Source organism: Macrotis lagotis, chromosome 1 (genome assembly GCF_037893015.1).
Source record: "Macrotis lagotis isolate mMagLag1 chromosome 1, bilby.v1.9.chrom.fasta, whole genome shotgun sequence".
Lineage (NCBI taxonomy): Eukaryota > Metazoa > Chordata > Mammalia > Peramelemorphia > Peramelidae > Macrotis > Macrotis lagotis.
In genome coordinates this window covers 704989384-705007462 of record NC_133658.1, presented here as the reverse complement: position 1 = coordinate 705007462, position 18079 = coordinate 704989384, and positions in this window count along the sequence as shown.

Here is an 18079-nt window from a genome sequence, read left to right as displayed (position 1 = left end):
GTGACCCTGGGTGAGTCCTAACCCTCTTTACCTCAGTTTCCTCATCTGTAAAAGTGAGCTGGAGAAGGAAATGGCAAACCACACCTGTATCTTTTCTAAGAAAACCCTAAATGGGGTCACAAAGAGTTGGTCATGACTGAACAACAAAAATAAGCATTATCTTTTACCTGGAGTTTTGTAATAGTCTCCTAATTATTCTCCAAATCTCAAGTTTCTACCCCAATCCATCCTCATCACAGCTACCAAAATAATTTTCCTAAGGTGAAGGTCTGACCACATCACTCGCCTGCTCAGTAAACTCCAGTGAATCCCTATATTACATCGAAAATCAAATATAAATTCCTTTGCTGAACATTTAAAGCCCTCATGATCTGGCCCCAACCTAATCTTCTGGTCTTAACATTCATGCAATACATGCTCTGTTGTGACTATTCTAAGTCCTACTCACACTGATGAATCAGAGCCCCAGAACACAGCTATGCCTCAGTATCTCTTACGGGATAGTTATAACTCATAAGCCCTTACTGTGAGTTTCCTCTTTGGCTCTGAGATTTTCTGGTGGATATTCCTTAGTTAATCAGACAAGTAGCTTTTAGAAAGGAGTGTTTACTAAAGTATTAGATTAAGTCAGTTTATTCAAATAATTCCCCTCAAAAATAAAGAAAACTGTGACATTCTCTCAAAATTATATACAGAATTGGGGGGAGCAATGAAGTCGGTTCAAGGTTGGAGAGCTTATGCAGCAAAAGGATAGTTTCTGATTGCTGAAAGTCCTTGCCTCTTTTCCAATAGATGCTCAAGCAGTTTTCTCTTAGACATCATATAATTTCTTTGCTGCACTACTTGCAGATCTGTAGATTTGCTTCCATTCTGACCTTGTCTCCCAATGTAGATACTGAAGTCAACTTATCCATGGATGCCTGGATATGGAAAAAAGTGGAACAGGAAAAGGAGGAGACCTAGATTGAGGTTAAAGTTGAGGCTTCTCTTTCCCCTTTTCTCCAAGAAGATCCTTTTTCAAGGATTTTACTAGGATTTCAAGGATTTTGCATACTCCAATTTCAAAAATAATTTTAGTTCTAACCTAGCTTGATATATTATAGAAAAACCAAGAATGTGACTAAGTTTCCTCAGACAGCCTGAATAGAATTACTGTGCAATATCATTCTAATGTAAGGACTTTTTTTGCAAGGCTATGGGGTTAAGTGGCTTGTCCAAATCCACACAACTAGGTAATTAAGTGTCTGAGGCCAGATTTGAACTCAAGTACTCCTGACTCCAGGGCCAGTACTCTATCCACTGTGCCACCTAGCCTCCCTTTAAGGACATTTTTTGCACTTAGACTAAAGACTATGATTGATTTAGACTAAAACCTATGATTGAGATTGATTAATTGCTATTTGCTCTTTCCTCATTAAGGTATCTGGACATATTATCACTTACTTTAAGTAGGTTTTAGTGATTTACCTGATTTACCAAACTGACCACGTCTATTCTCCTTTCCACATCCTAAGGTCCAGCCAAACAAGTTATCTTAGTGATCCTCATATGCAAAATTCCATTTCCTATTAATGTGCTTCTCCCTCACCCCCCACTGTCCTTGATCTCTCTTCTTACTCATTGTTGTCTCCAATCTTTACTGTCTTTTTTTTTTTTTTTTTTTAGATTTTTGCAGGGCCAATGGGATTAAGCGGCTTGCTCAAGGCCACACAGCTAGGTAATTATTAAGTGTCTGAGGCCAGATTTGAACTCAGGTACTCCTGACTCCAGGGCCGGGGCTCTATCCACTGAGACACCTAGCCTCCCCTTTACTGTCTTTTAAGGCTTAACTCAAGAACGAGTTTCCTGATCTATCTGGTTCCTACTGACTTCCTCAAATGATCTTTCACCTAGTTTATGTATACTTATAGAAGTACATGCCCCATCAACTTTAAGGTAAACTCTTTGCAGGCAGGGTCTGCTTCACTGGAGTCTTTTGTATTCCCAGTATCTAGCACAGTCCTTGTCACATAGTAGGTATTTAATAAATGTTTGATAATGACTGATTTTCATAAGCTTTAAGCTCAGTATAAATTGAGTATGCCATGGCAGCCAAAAAAAATGATACAATATTAGACTTATAGAAGTTAGAGTCTCATTGTGTTTTTGTCCTAATTAGATATCATCTGGAGTATTTTGTCTCAGATTCTGTTCTCTGTCCCCCACTGACAAGGCCCTTAATCTCATCCACTTTTAACTATTCCCCGCTCCCCACCACATCCCCATTTAAAGCCACTACACTTTCCACTGTGCTCTCTGGAATCCCTGCTACATATGTTACAAATAAGGCTTCTTCTTAAAACTTTTTCCTTGCTCACTCCTTCCATCATCTTGGACTCACTAAACCTTGTTTCCTCCTGATGACATAGCTTTCCCGGCCACGCCTTTCAATTTTTGTTTCACTTCCATTTATAACTCTCTAACTCACTGGTCATAGAATACTCTTTGCTTCTCATGACCACTTCCAGATTCTCCCTCTGCCACTGTAATCTCTCCTCTTAGTATGATTATTCAATCCATATTTATTATCTAATCAAGTTTCTGATAGCTGTTATATACTGACCACTCTCCTTTCTTCCTTGGTGGGTCACAGTCTTTCTTTATTTTCCAAATCCTGCTGTCACACTAGGAAACTTCTTTCATTGTAAACTGAACTTCAGCATACATACTGAGATCTCCATCAAACATCCTTACTTCCCTAACTTACTAATTTTCTGTGATCTATTCTTTATTTTACTTTTCCAATTATATACAAAGTTATTTTTTTACATTTATTCTTTTTTATTTTTATTTATTTAAGGAAATGGGGTTAAGTGACTTGCCCAAGGTCACACAGATAGGCAATTATTAAGTGTTTGAGGTCACATTTGAACTCAGATCCTCCTGACTCCAGGGCCAGTGCTCCATCCACTGGACCATCCAGCTGTCCTTTGACATTTATTCTTAAATAAGATTTTGCATTTAAAATTTTTCTTCCTTCTTTCCTCCCTCCATCCTCACTAAGAAAAGTAAATCTGATATAGGTTATATATGTGCAATCATGTAAAACATTTTTTTCTGTATTAGTCATGCTATAAAAAAAGAAACAGAAGAAAAGAAAAAAGCTGAAAAAATAAAGTGAAAAATAGTATGCTTTGATCTGCATTCAAATTTCCATCAGTTCTTTCTCTGGATGTAGATGGAATTTTCTATCATAATTCTTTTGAAAATTGTCTTGGATGAGTATATTATTGAGAAGATTTAAGTCAATCATAATACATCATCACTCAATGTTGCTATTACTGTGTATAAAGTTCTCCTGTTTTGCTCACTACATTCAGCACCATGATCTACTTCTTTCAACTACACCTCAAGTACTTCTTAGAGATGGTCATACCCTTGATCTTGTCACTACCCACAATTATTACACTTTCACATACATTTTACACTGAAATCAGGGAATTTCATTTTGCTTCTCCTTTTGTATTGCAACCTCTAACCCTGTTCTTCTTCCTCTTTATGACCCCCCAATTCTATCATCCTTCAGTTCTTTCCTGAACTGACTATACTTTCTTTCCTTCCTCATGGTGACCCCTTGGTGAAACAGTACAATTTCACTCTGACCTTATCTCTCAAATCTCTTGTCTCCTTATTCCACCCCTAATCTCTTCCTGCCAGTCTCTGCCTTGTTTTAATCCAATAGTTGCTGCTTTTGCTCCTACTTCTGTTCTATTAAACAAGGTTGGAGAAAGACATTGAAGCCACAATGACTAGATCCACAAGTTTATTTTGTTTCAATTGAGCCTTCACAGCAGTGAGGTAATCTACACCTCTCTTTATCAATTTACCATCCCATTCATCATGATGGCTTTTCCAAAATACAAAAGAAATGGGGTTCACTAACCCATATATAAGTATCCCTGTGGGCAGCATATTGACTTAGAAAACTACATATAAACATTATCTTTCCAAGTGACCTATTGTGCCTTTTAAGAGGTCTTCCAACTTCATTTCTTATTTTATATTCTTCTTCTTGTTTAGGCACTCTACTTTCCAGGCAAGTTGTTTCCTAAATTCAATATTTTATCTCCCTTTTTTGATCGCTTCTTTTTTTCCACTTTTCAAGATCATAATCTTGCTTCAAGAACCAGCTCATGTTATTTTCTCCTTAGAGATTTCCCTGATTCTCTTTCCCTGTTCTACCGCTGAAAGTGCTTTTTTCTCCTCTTTAAAAAAAAAAAACCCAAACAAACCAAAAACTGAAACATTCCTGGAACATTTTGCCTGGCTTTCTCTTTTGCTCTTATCATTTTATCTTTTATTATATGTATTTATATACAAATTATTTATACCTCAACTTCTCCCCCCCCATCCCTGAATTATCCTCTTTTGGGGCACTCAGGGTATGGTTTTGTTTTTAAAACAAATGTTTGGTTGCATTGAATTTAAATGAATTAATGGAAACAGAGAGAGATTTACAAGTAAGGTCAGGGATGATGAGGTGAACCTCCTAGCAAGAAGATATAAGTGCATACCCAGATGGAATGAGAATGGATGATGTTCAAATGACCAGTATGAGCAGAATGCATTGAATGGCATGCCTTTCAAAATCCAACAGAATGGAGGACTCCCCAACTCTTCAAAATAGTCACTCAAGTGTTGATTAGAAAAAGACTGACTTATTTGATGGGTATTAAATGAAGTTATGAATTCTGGAAAAATAATACTCCTTTTCACTTGAAGTACATATGATTTGTAAGCATAGCACTTCAAAGAAAGCCCTAGTTGAAAGGAAGATGGATGAAAGATTTTCAGTGACTGCTAAAAATGTGGTAGGTAGCTGAGTCAGGGGCCCTCTTCTTTTCCATTTGGCAAGTTCCCAATAAGCAGAGATTATTGTCCTCTAACTTACCTAGATTTGCAGTGATGCTTTGTACTGTTCAGTAACTACAAGGCCAAAACTATTTAAAATACTCTATCATGAAAAAGAAGATGGAGTTGGTTCTCTGTCCCTACCCTTTAACTGTAGTGTACATTTCCTTTCTCCTTTTCACCCAAAACCTATCTAAATAGTACTACTCTATAGGACTCTATATAGAGTATATATACTCTATATAGAATATTTATGCATATATATCCTATATAGACTAAATAGTCCTATCTCTAAGGTACTATTTAATATAAGTACAATATTTTAAATCATAGCCCTGTTGCAGTTTTTATTTTAATTGAATTTTAATACAGTAAAATGCATTTTTTGGTAAATGGTACCTCAAAATAGGAGATGATAGTAAGAACTTTACTCCTGATTTTTTTTAAAAAAATATTTTTGTTCTGAACTTAAATTCCAAGTAGAATAGACATTTCCACATACTAGAACATAAGATAGCACATGAAACAGATTTCTTTTATAAAGAACTTGTTTTTCTTAAGTATGTAATAAGTTGAAGCTGTAGTTTTCAAAACTATCCTATTTGTCCATGCTTCTTTTTGGTTTTCCTTCTGTTTTCTTCTCTCTGCCTACTGGTTTTTCAATGCAAAGCTCAATTCATTAATGATATTTATAACTTTTTTATAACTTTTTTTCATTTCTGTACTTTTACCAGCAAATTCTCCAAACACTAAAAATTATTCCTCATGATGAGAATATAATTTGTGGAAGAGAATCAGATGGAAGAGGCTTTGGGGTTAGTGGCCCAGGTGGACAGATGAGAGAGAAAAGAAAATCCTGGTAAGGATTTAGAGGGGCTTTGGAATGAGGTCAGTTAGGGGACTATACGGTTCAGGAGCAGTCAGGACTATTTGTTAGAAGAAAGCATGTGCCCATATGTTGGAACCCTGGGACAAATAGCCAGTCACCCCATCCTAGTTAAAGTCCTGTATAATATCACTGTGGAAAAACATAGTTTTATAGTTAATTGCCCTGAGATAGGCACAATATGCAATAATTGATTAAAATAGAAGGAATCTCTGCTGTTACAATTTAAGAGCATTAATAATCAATCACTGAATTGAGGTATGATTCCTCAGTTTTCTGACTCATGAGAAATATAAGGATATCTACCATGTATCAATAAAATTAAGTGTTTATGTTTTTTATCATTAAAAACAATTTAGATTTCATGATGACTTTCATTTTCTAATTGTGTCAGTATACTACAGAATATTAGATCAATTGAAACATGTGATGTCTATGCCAGACACAAGGTAAATGGGTTGCTAAACCTGAGGTTAAACTCTTAACTTGGTTGCTTTTCTCAGTCAGCTAAACTTAGGGTTGACTCCAGGCAAAATTGTGAAACAGGAAATGTTTATTTTTAGTGTAACATCTCTCCTTCTTTGCTTGTTTCTTGTTGATGTCTTTTTGTTTATCTGAATTTGTTCAGGACTTCTCATTTTGGCATACCACTAGTTTGGCAGATTCTATGGTCCCACTCATTCCCATGGCCTAACTAAATACTTATTGTCCTATATTTGATAATGAATGGTATAACCTTCTTTTCAAAGTTTAGTCCTTATCATCAGAAACTTTCTTCTTCCTAAAATCCTATATTAATTTATTTTCCATTCCAAATCTTCTTCGTTCTATTCTACATTCAACCATTGAGAAGATAAGAAAAGCAGAACTTGTGACAAATATGTATTTTACCTTAATTTTTCATATAATAGCTTAAGGTCACTTCCTCTAGTTTAGTTTTCAATGAAAGTGGAGAAGGGGATCACCAATATAGAAAACCTTTATTGACTTTAAGGCTGTTATTAAATTACTATTATGTTTTTACTCAAAAGCAAGACAATGCCTATTTTCTACAGACAATTAAAATACATTTCCTAAAACTAGATTATTATCCCCTCATGTTTCTTGGCTAAGCTTTTCTTTCTCTCTTCTGGTTTGTGCCATCCTGCTTGCCAGCTGGCTTTGTGCCCCTTATCTCAGAGGTGGCTCCATTGTACTATTGGTGTGAAGCTCTTTAGAATTCAGGCTGAATGTGGGGACAGTCCTAGAAGATGAGTCCCACGAAGTTGGAATATGGTGGAAAATGCTTTTCATTAGGGAGGCAGAGTGCTTCCATAGGAAGAGTGCTGAGTTTGTAGTCAGAGAGCCAAGGTTCAAATCCCACCCTCTCTTTCATTCCCCAAGTGGTCTTGGGCCTCAGTTTTCTCTTTTGCATTATGAGATGCCTTCTGAAGTCCCTTCTAGTCTAATACTTTAAATGAAAAATTCCTGGTATAATATTTAATCTCAAATTCAATATACCACAAGGCCTTTGCATTTGCCAGTTTCTCTGAAAACTGGGATTATTATGCAGATGGAATTGAAAGAATTTACTGAAATTTTGTCAGAGTTACACTGTGAAAATGAGAATGAATGAAAGAGATACTTGTGATGCTTGAAAAGATATAGGCACTCTAAAGGTAATATTAAAGTCTGCTCTCCGATGGGCTGACTCACTCTAACTCTCTCAAGGAATGGGTCATTTACAACCAACATGTGACTGTATTTTGAAGAGTAGCTTTTTCTTATGCTTTTCTCAAAGACTGACTTCAAAAAGTTTCTTTAACAAATTAAAAAAAAATCCCCTGGGCTAGGAGGATTCAGTGACTTAGTGGTGCGACCTTCTTGGCACCTTTGCCTCCTCCAAATCACTGAATAATTCTATCTAGACTTATTTTAGGTAATAACAAGGTATGTTTAAAATCTAAATTAGCTTTAAACAAAAATCAATGATGGGGAAGGGGGAGCTGAATGAAGATGATGAGTCATGTGCCAGTACCACAAAGAAAGTTTTTTAGTGGTGATTAATGTTCAGTCAAATGTTTCCAAAATGATCACTGCTCTTCACACATTTCTTGTTGTATGCTCTAGCTCTAGCCCTCAGACCTCCCATGCAGACAGCACATATGTTCAATGGGACTGTGCTGTTAAAGTTAATGTCTAATGATCTGTGTACTATTAGACAGCAAGAGCCGAATTAAGCACAGGATGTGAGTGAAGCAGGACATCATGCTTTTTTATTTTTAAGAGGCCACTTCATTTTATAACCCTTTGCCTCTATTTTCCCCCAGGGAGCTAATTTTACAGCCATTTTCCCCAGTATTCATCAAAGATCTGTTATCCTATTTTATCTAAACTCAGGAAAATAAAAATTCTAATATAATCCAATGACCATAACTGAACAGTAATTACACTCAACTGAATTATTTTTTTTAAGCTCCCTTTTCCTTTTTTTTTTAAACAATTTCTATTGGAGGAATTCTGAACATTTCACATTTCTAGGGAGACAGGTAAAGAATTTAATTAATTATTTATTAAAAGCTAGTTGATTACAGATAACTATGCAAATTACTGTAGACACAAATTTAGGGAGACAAGTAGGTTTTTTTCCACAGGCTAAAATTCTACATCAAAGCAAAAAGCTTTTGCTGCTGACAAAAATATATCATTAAGCAGCAAAAGAGAACAATAATCTGTTTACAGTACCTTTTCTTGCTCAAGATCATCCAGAGAGGACAATGGGAATTTCTAGCCTTAAATCAAATAGCTTGATGTGATAAAGTATATCCTAAATATAGGGATTAAAGAGGAAAGAATTAATATTAACTTGCGGGCATTTAACTACATTCATTCTTGTTGAGTGAAGTGGTTAAAACCAAAGAGCTGTTGTCCTGACTTTATTAGGGAGAAATTTTCTTGCCATTACAAATGTCCTTGGCATAAATCCTGCAGAGACTATTAAGTCATCATACGAAAGACCTTTGGAGACCAGTAGAACACAAACTTAGTGAAGATGCTACACGTATTAGGAAAAGGTTCAAAGAGAGCCACATAAAATGGCTTCAGATGATATGGGAAATCCCTCTGCTGTGCACTGTTGGACATAGGTGGCAACGCTATGGGTCTGAGTTGACCTAATGCACCCATGCATTCCTTATATATTTGATCTTCTATACATGCACCTGCTACATATTCCCTATATTTGTGTTCCTCATATATGATCCTAATGTGATTCCATTTTTCTTACTGATGATCTTTGTGTCAGTGTATGTCTCAGATTTATTTGGCATGAGGAATATTACACTGCTACTTTCATTTAATGTCTTATTCTTGAACTGTTGTCCTTTTACCTAAGAGGAAAAAGTACAAACAGTAGTGAGGAATTATAAGCTATGGTTCCTAGTATAACCAGGATGTGACCCCTCAGAGTACCATGAACTTGAAGTAACTGTTCTAGGGAATACACTTTAGAAGAGTTTCCATATGTACTAAACAAAGATTAGATAAAACAATGTAAGTCATAAAGCTTGGAATCTATTTGGAGACTATGATAAAATATAAAATAATTTTAATATTTTATAAATTATGAAATAATTTAATACTAAAGTAATACAAAACAATACTGCCATACAAAATAATTAATGGTAAATTAATGGTAAAAAATAACAAGAATTCGAACAGAAATAGTGTGTGAGTTCCAGAGGATTAGGATCACTACTATCTGGAAGAGGGAAATCTTCGTGAATGAAGTGTTGTTTGAGCTGTATATTAAAAGAGGTTAGAAAAAGAAGGTTAGAGTGTTAGGAGATGAGGAAAAGAACTTTCCAGACATAGGGAACATTATGAATGAGCACATGAGGAGAAGAAATATAGGTATGGTTTGAATAGAAGGTGAAGGTGGGCTACATGGAGCACAATAGTGTGATGTTATAAAGCTAGAAATCTATAGAGTTCTGCCGAATTGTGGATGGTTCTAAATGAGAGACAACAGTTTGTATTTGATTCAATAAGCAACAGGGAGCCATTGAAGGTTATTTTTCAGTGGATCAGTGTGTCCAAATCTTAAGTGGAATGAAGAGGAAGGGAGAAAGTGAAGATATAAAATCAAGTTAAGACATCATTGCATTCGTTTAGGAAGATAATAATAAGGTCTGTATTAAGATCATTGTAGTTATGGGAATAGAGAGGAAAACAAAATAATTTTTTTTCTATAATAACCAACAGAACTATTGATGACATTGAATGAAAGAGATAAGGGAGAAGGAAAAGTGGAAGATTGTAGGTTGTAAACATGGAAGCCTGTGTGAACTATGGTTTCATTGTTGTCATAGAAACAGTGTTTCTATAGAATTGTGTCATAGAAACAGTGAAGTCAGAAGAAATAGCAAATTTTGGTTCTCTTGGGGAAAATTTAAGGTCAGTCATATGTCTTTGGGGAAAACTTCTAAACTCAAACAACTAGGTGATGCAGTGGATAGAGTGTTGAGTCTGGAGTGCAAATGTGCCCTTAAATACTTAGCTGTGTGACCTTGGTCAAATCATTTAACCACAGTTTGCCTCAGCTTCCCTATCTATAAAATGAGCATAACAATAGCACCTACCTCCTAGGATTGTTGTGGATTAGATATAAAGATATAGTGTTTAACAGTGCCTGGTGAATAGCAAATGTTACATAAATGCTAGCTTTTAGTTATTATCATATGTTGAGTTAGAAGTTCACAAAATTAGTATTTGTGTCTTGTAGGGATCTGGAGATACAGATTAGGTGCTTGGAAAAGAAGTAGGAACTGGAGATAAAGATTTAGGAATCATCCATATAGAGACAATAATTGAAACCTTGGAAGCAAATAAAATTGTCAGGGGAGAAAGAGAAAAGAGTCAGAGATTTGATCATCGGGAATACTAATAATTAGGAATTAGAATGTCAAATAAGGTCAATGAAAGAAAAGAAGAACATAGTAGCAAGAATAGAAGGAGAAGTAATGAGTTTGATATCTTAGAAACAAAAAGGAAAACTGTCTAAAAGGGGAAGATGATCATTAGTGTCAAATGATGCAGAGAAGTCAAAGAGAATTAAGACTAAGAAAAGACTATTGAATTTGAAGACAAGGTCAACGGCCACCTTAGAGAGATAATACATGTAAGAAAAGCTGTGTAAGGAGGTTTTAGTAGGGTTCTGGGAACATAAATTACATTTCAAGTAATCAAAGAATAAGTTTTTAGAGGGTAGAAGCATCATCTTGAAGTCAGGAATATCTAAGTTAAAACCCTGTCTTAGACACTGCAGTTAAATCAGGAATGCAGTGGATAAAACACTGACCCTGGAGTTAGAAGAAATAGAGTTCAAATCAAGTATTCACTAGCTGGGTGAGTCCCTTAACCTTGACTGCCTAGCATCCAGAGTCATTTCCAGTTATCCTGATTCATATCTAGCCACTGAAACAGATGGTTCCAGAGAACAAAGTGACATTGGTGACTTAGCATGGTACCATCCTCACTCAAATCCAATTCACTTGCTTGTCCTGGCATGTAATGATCTTCTTTGGGAATAAAGGACAAACATCATCAAATCACATAATTTCTCTCCAATTGAGAGTGCTCTCTGTTTCCCCTCAAATTATCTTATATTTACTTGTCTATGTTCATATTATATTTCCCAGTAGAATGTAAGTTCCTTGAGGTCAAAGATTGATTTAATTTTCATCTTTGAACTTAGTTCAAAGCACAGTACCTTAAACTTAGTAAATGTTTAGTAAATCTTTGCTAAATGAATAAATAAATTATCAAACAAATAGGGAAAGAGATTAGAGATGATTAAAATGTTTGCAGGACCTACTGGTAAGTGAACAAAACCCAGTTAATTCTTCCATTGTAAAGTCTCACATCTGCTCTTACATTTTCATTCCTATTCTTAGTTCCCCCTAATAAAGGAATAAAACTATGAGAGTTTAGACAATTTAGAAATCATTTATCCAAAATTATTTTATGAGTGAAGAAACTGAGGTCCAAGAAAGTATATTAATTGCCTAAAATCACATGACTGTTCTTTAGTGGCTAAGGTGGAATTAGAGCCCAAGAATTCTGGGTTTGTACAATATAAAAATATCTTCAGTGTGGGAAAGGGTATATCTAGAGTGGAAAAGAAAGGAGATGTGGCTACCATGCTGGGAAGTAAATACATACTTATAGTTGATAACCATTAAACAGTGAACAGGAGTAAACAATGGCACTTTTCTCCTATATGCCCTGCTGGCTAGGTTCCTATTCATAGAGAATGACTCTATGGTAAAGCATAATCTATGTATTTCACTGGGTATGTTTTGAGTGTCTGTATTTGCAATGACAATAGGAATATAAAGAAATAGGGTTTCCAACTCTGTCTCAATTAATGTAATTACAAAAGGTCCATATACCTTAACTGAATCAATCAATAGAATGTAATTCCAAAATGCAAGTTAGAAGTTAAGGATTTCTCCTACAATTCCACTACATTGTATGATTAAGTTCTCCATCAGTAAACCTTAAAAAGCTTTGGTTGTTAGATGAGGGTACTCAGTGTTCATATCATGAGGGACAAGATAGCTATCTGGACTGTGAAGTTGAGAACCAGCAAACTCTCATCTTTATTAGCCATGTCTACAAGGAGAGGCTGAATCTCTCACCAAAGGTTGTTATTAGCTTCTGGGCAACTTTTTCACCAAGAACAAATCTAGCATATATACCAAGTTCATCCTACTCTGGGCTACAGTAGTGTCTTGCCCCTATCTCCAATCCTAATTTCACCTGAAAATAAAAATTAAAAAAAAAACAGGCAACTTCTTGTTGTCAAGTCAGTTAAACAATAGGTAGGTCCTGATGTGGAAAACTTCCTGAGTTGGAGTCAGAGTCTAGAGATGAAATGACTTTTGGGTAATGAGTTTCTCTCTATGGGTTCCCTTTCCCCCCCTTTTCCAATGACTATTAGAGATACTGGACCAATAATAATGCCATTCAATTGGATTCAGAGAGATTAGACCAGAAAGAGATATTACATTCAACCCAGAGATACTAGACTAATAGTAGTGCTATCCAATTGGAATCAGAGAAATTAGACCTGAAAGAGTTAATACATATAACCCATGCCACATTGAAAGCAAATAGATTTGGAAAGACTGTTCCATAGAGAGGCAGCTTTAAGCAACACCACCTCTTCCATCAAAGAAAAATATTGGTTATGGACTGAAGAAAGTTTTCCTGGAAGTTAACTCTAAGTGTGAGTCCACTTTTCTCATGGCCCTATATATATATATTTGTGAGAGACTCTATGCCAGACTTTATTTTAGAATTTTTTTTAACCAACTGTTCTTACTCTACTACTTAGTAAATTCCTTTGCCAAAAGCTAATTAAGGATGTGGGCTGATTTTTAGTAGGAAGCTCACTGGTGGGGGCTAATCAGTTACAGCAATAAAATCCATCTACCCATATCTGTCCACTTTTCTCTGAGGATCTTAACTTGTCAGTGCAAGTGAGAGTGCATAATCATCATCAAAATCATCATCAATAACATTTATATATAACTTTAAAGTTTTTAAGAACTTTAAATTATTAACCTCACAGAAGTACTATGTTACACAGGTGGCAATTAAGGTTAAGATAGATTAAGTAGACTACCCAGTGCCACCAAACTTCTGTTTCAGCACCTTTTCCAAAGTAGATTTTATTTTTTTCCTTCCTCCACAAATGTACTAATACCTCTGTATTTCCTCATTTCTTCTCTGTAAGGGTCCTTCATGGGACTGCCTCTCTACATAGGAAAAACAACTACCATTTCTTTAGATCCTATATTTAGTGTTCTACCATCTCTATGAAACCTTTCTTCAGATTATAAAATTTAATGATAAGAGGTCTCAAAACCCTCCTGGTGCAATCCCTTAATGCTATAGGTATTTTGTTTTGTTTTGAACAGATGAAATTACTGAGACCCAGAAAGGTTACGTGTTATAATCTTACCTAAGATTATATTGTTAATACTGGAGTACTCTTGTTCCTCACATCTTTCTATTATGTATTCTCTTTAACGCTAATTGGACTTTCATAATTTACTTTTGATATGTGTTCATGTGTGCATATTTAATATTTACAACTAGATTGTAAACCCCTTGAAGGTAAATGCTGTGACTTATTCCTATTCTCTTTGTCTCTGTTTCTCTATCTCTCTGTTTCTCTGTCGCTGTCTGTCTCTCTGTCTCTCCTTTCTCTCACTAGTGTTCTGCAGATACTAGGTACTTGAAAAATATCTGCTGATTGATTGATTGGGGACTGAAATTGAGCAAAATAATACATCTCTCCCTGAAATGGGAGTTACTCCAAAGAGGAACAAATTATTTTAAGTACAAGTCACTATCAACAGACTAAATTCACACTACAACCTATATATATCTTCTGAAATTTAAGAAGAGAAAAACAAATTTTGGATGTATTATATGCTATAATAGCTCAGTTACATGAGAAGATTATACTGTAATATTGTGTTCTCTTTAATATGGAGAAAACAAGAATTTCTATGCCATGACCCAGAGTGATAATGAAAATAATTTCTTTTGGCAACTCTGTATATCTTTTGAATTATTGAATGAGTTTTGTTCAATACTGGGACATTCTGGAACTGATTTCCCAATCACTGAGTGACTAGGAAATTGTGCTATTCTGCCACTAACCTACCCATCATAAATAGTGTAGACTTTCGCTTGTCCCCATCCACCTTCAGACCCCAAAAGGACCTCCCTGGAATTCACAACTTGTTCAACAACAGCTCGACTCGAAACAATAAGAACTCTATCTCTGATCACAAGCAGTTGATCCCCAGACATGTTTATTGATGGCACCATCAAGGAAAACAGCAGACTGACATACAATACAAAGAAACTTGGCAGACTTTGGAGTGGCAATTCAGTTTTGGCATTTATATCGGTAAAAACAGATTATACGATTTAGTGTAGCTCAAACCTTATTTAATCTTGCAAAATGTCTGATTTGATCAGTTAGTTTTGCACTGAGAGCAACACCTCTGTTTCCAGGAACCCCCTTTCATGGTTTACACTGGTTTTGTGCCTACTCTTTGTTTTAGAGTGTATGGTATTTCACTATTGATTAATTTCTTCCCATTGACCCTATTTATAAGGTCGGTGGATGGAGTCAACAAATAGTGCATATATCATTTAAAAAAACAACATAAAACCAAAACACCCTGTAGGAACACTGACGCTTAGCGGCTAGGGAGATTCATTACAGTTATTATTACATAGTAATATCTACCAACACATTCCATGGTAATAAAGTAAATGATACACAAATTTTAAGTCCACTTGGCAAAGTGATATATAGTATTTGAAGTGTTGTGGGTTCTGCAGCAGCTGTCATTTCCACACCAATCCATTTCATTGCATAGTAAACAGGTGGCTCACACATATTGTTTTTACTACATAAGATTTTTAATTTTTCTCAGTCCCACTGAAATAAGTCCCACTGCATTTTTTTGCTGTTGATTTTCATCTGACACTGTGACCAGAAGAACATACCATGATGTGGCAGAGAGACATAGCAAGTATAGAATATGTAATACCCTTTCTCCACAATTGCCTATGAATCCTTAAAGATGAATAAGTCACACTGGCTACTAAGGTAATTATACTAAATGAGATCAAGAAAACAGACTCAAGATTGTTGAGTCCTTAATTAACCCCATTATTGTTAGCTATTACATATGGTGCTCAAGGCATTTTTAGTTGTTAGGAAGTTCTTTAGAAAAAGTTCCACAGTTTATTCTTTCACAGTCTGTGTTATGTTTCCTTTGAGTTTCTATGCATTTATAAATTTAACACTAAACTTTAAGATTATAGAATAAATAACTCCTATTTAGTTATCCCACAAAATAGAAATCAGGATATCTATCTAAGGTGCTATCTAAATGATTTTCTACTTTGGTTGTAACCATTGAAAAGAAGCATACAATATTATCTTCTCCTTTCTTTGTAAATATGTTTATGTGTCTACATGAATGTATATGCACATACATATGCATGTATGGAGAAGAAAGATACATACAGAAATCTATGTAACTAACAGGTATGGAATTTCAAAAATTAGATCTCAGATTTTATTAGTATAGGATATTCCTAGTGAGGAAATTTTCTCTACCAATGCAGATTGACACTTTCTCTACAACTTAGATAATTTCCTGGAACATTAAAATTTTTAAGTGGTTTGCCCACAATTACATAGCCAGAATATGTCACAGTTGAGGCTTGGACTCAGGGCTTTCTAATTTCAAGGTGAGGTCAGTTTTCTAACTATTACACTAAGCAATCTCAGGTGAAAGAAATGAGAGTAGCATTATGGGAACTATATATTCACCATGTGACTTATTTTGTATATTTGTTTTTTTAAGTACTTAAACACAACTTCAAGAAAATATTTGACAGAAAAAATTGAAGCAGTGGTACAGCAGGCTTTTTCAAATATGGTGTAGCTCACATTAAACAAGCTCAGCATATGAACTCAACATTTGTAAATCCAGATTTACAAAAATGGTACATTAGGGTGTGATTATTAGCTTTACAAAAGAACTCATCAAAAAAAGTCCAGCTGCCTGGTTGTGTGCAAATAAAACCACATGTCACATATATTCTTCAAAAGTAATTCTATTGTTCAAGTTGAGGCACACCTAAAGTAAATTTCTCCCCTTAATTTTAGATAAGCACAAAGGAATGAAGAAGGGAAGAAATAGAATAACTGGAACATAGTATGGGAGAGGGAGAAGAAAAATTGAGAATTTCTCCTTTCTTCAAATGGAAAGGTGACTTGGAGCATTGGGCATTCCTTAATAGGGGATTACAGGATGAATAGATTTTTTTTTAAATTTTTTTGATTTTTTTTTTGCAAGGCAAATGGGGTTAAGTGGCTTGCCCAAGGCCACACAGCTAGGTAATTATTAAGTATCTGAGGCCAGATTTGAACTTAGGTACTCCTGACTCCAGGGCCAATGCTCTATGCACTGTGCCACCTAGCTGCCCCCAGGATGAATAGTTTTACTGGCTATTGGGGCTTCTGATGTTTCATTCATTCATAGTAAATTTAGTGAATACAAATGCCTTATTTTCATTTTTTATATCCCCATAGCATGATACTCTATATAGAGTGGGAGTTATTAATTAATTAATATTATTACATTAATTTTAATTTATTTAGTATTAATTTTAATTAATATTAATAAATAATTCATATTAATAGATAATGATTTTTTAAAAATGTACTGCTTCCATCCTTCCATTGTAGATTCTTAGGGCAGTCATTCTGTATGTGGATCATTCTGTATACTCAAGCAAGGATTCTTCACCTGAGTTCCATGAAGTCTAAAAAACTTAATAAGTTAGTAATTTTTTAATGGTTGACTTCCTTTATATTCCTTTGCATTTTATTTTATACTTTTAGCAACATTTTTTTCTGAGAAGGGGATCCATAGTCTTTACCAGACTGCTATAGCATAAAATGATTCTAGAACCCTTGCTCTACAGATAGAAAAGGGAGAAAACTTTTTATTTGAAACTCGGAAGGATCATATAGCTGGAAAGGATGTGAGTAGACATCTGGTTGTAGTGCACTAATTTTAGAGGAGAAGAAGCAAGTAATTAATGCCTGGACAGATAGCTACTACAGAGTACAGAGCTATGATTCAAGCCCATGGAAATTCCATATAATCTTGGCTTCTGATCCTTGAGATAGATAACTGGGTTGATCTTTATTAGTGTAACATCCTGTCTCACTCTTGTGTTTACAAGGTTATTTTAGCTTCTAGAATAAAAAATACAATTTTTTAAAAGAAAATTGTGTATAGTGCCCTTCAGTATATTATACTTCTGCTTGCTGTGAGTAAGACTTGCCACCCCACATCCTTTTATCCATTCCCCTCCTACCTTTCCCTATATGATCTTTTGTGGGTGGGATGGGGGAGAGAGATGCTCACTTAAACATCTAAAGTTACCAGATAGAAATATCTAAATGTAGCAGATGTACAAATGCAGTTTGGGATGAAGGTATCATTTCAAATCTGTTCTCGCAGCCCTCACAATTCCATTTTCACTAGTATGTGTGTATATGTATGTGTGTGTGTGTGTGTGTGTGTGTGTGTGTGTGTGTGTGTGTGTATGAGGGGGTATGTTTTGAAATTAGCCCAAGGCTAATCCTAATGCTATCTTAACAATCATTTGCCTGCCTTACAATTAATTTAGGCTGCCTATCAAGACAGA